This window comes from Triticum aestivum, chromosome 6B (assembly GCF_018294505.1).
Source record: "Triticum aestivum cultivar Chinese Spring chromosome 6B, IWGSC CS RefSeq v2.1, whole genome shotgun sequence".
Lineage (NCBI taxonomy): Eukaryota > Viridiplantae > Streptophyta > Magnoliopsida > Poales > Poaceae > Triticum > Triticum aestivum.
In genome coordinates this window covers 52,241,108-52,242,479 of record NC_057810.1, presented here as the reverse complement: position 1 = coordinate 52,242,479, position 1,372 = coordinate 52,241,108, and positions in this window count along the sequence as shown.

The following is a 1,372-nucleotide window of genomic DNA, read 5'->3' as shown; positions in this document are numbered from 1 at the left end:
GTTCTGGCCGGTGATGAAATTGACGTGCTGGCCGAGCTCGATGTCGAGGCTCGAGTGGCACATGAAGTTGTCCAGCCGGATGCGGGAGATCGTCCCCGCCATCGCCGCCGCCTTGCTCGTCGCCGGCAGTTGGCGGAGATTTGGGGATTTTCCGGGGGGGTTGGACTTCTGGTGTGGGGGCGGCAGCTTCCAGCTTCTGCGAATTTGCGGAGCTGGCCAGGATGGCCCAAACGGCCCGCCTCCACGGAGCGGCGGTTGCACCCCCAAACGCACCCCCAAACAACGTCAGTTTATCCCATTTTCGTCCGTTTGAGACGGCAACGTGGCCGTATCCGTTTGTATTTCTTTTTAACATAGTATAAACATAAATGTGTATATAAACGCGCATACACTCATCCTATATTGACATGCACGCATATCATACTCTATAAGTATCTTCGAAAGACTGAGTCGGCATGTCATCTTAAGATTTTTTACGAAGTCACTGCGAGCACCAAGATTTGAATCCTGATGGGCTGGATACCACTATCCTCCTAACCATCCAACTACAGGTTAGTTCGCGTATCTGTTCAGATTTGTCGATGCGACGGCCTTGCACTCAACACACGGCCGCATCTTTGGCCGCATCTCGTCCGGTGTGCATACAAAATATGAAAAGAACAAAGGACGTAGCTAAACGGCAGCGGCAATAGTTCACGTCAGCGGCTGGGTTCATGCCAGTTCATGTCGCCGGCAACAAAGCTAGCGGCCTACAGAATGGCCACCCAAGTTTCACGTCGACAACAAAGCCATGGGTCGGCACACATTGGCCAGCCTTCAAAACAGACAAGTTATTGTGGCCGGCAACAAAGTCAGCAGCCGGCACACGAGCCAACCTTCAAAATGGACAAATTTTTGGCGCCGGCAACAAAGCCAGCGGTCGGCACACCAGCCAGCATTCAAAATGGACGACCATCGCGGTACATGCCGTCGCGGGCAAACATCTCCTTCTGCCGGTTCGCGAACCAAGTCTTTCTCTTCGGTGACATGTTGTTCTTATCGACGCTCATGAACGCGAGTGCCATCTCTTTTGCTTTGATCTTGGCATTGGTGCCCTCGATCTCAAGCTTCTTGAGTTGAGCGCCCCCCTCGATGTCAAGTTTCCTCCTTTTCACGACCTTCTTCATGTCAAGCTTCTTCGTTTGGAGATCTAGGTATATCTTCACTTGCTTCTTCTTCCCTTTGCTCCTCCTTTCCTCCCTCACTTCCTTTTGGCTCATCATATTCTTCAAAGTTCCTTGCAAGGCCATGGACGACGCATCACGCTTCTTGTCAGCCTTTGAGCTTGTCTTGCCCCTTGGCCTCTTGAGCAAGTCTCCCTTATCGGCCATGG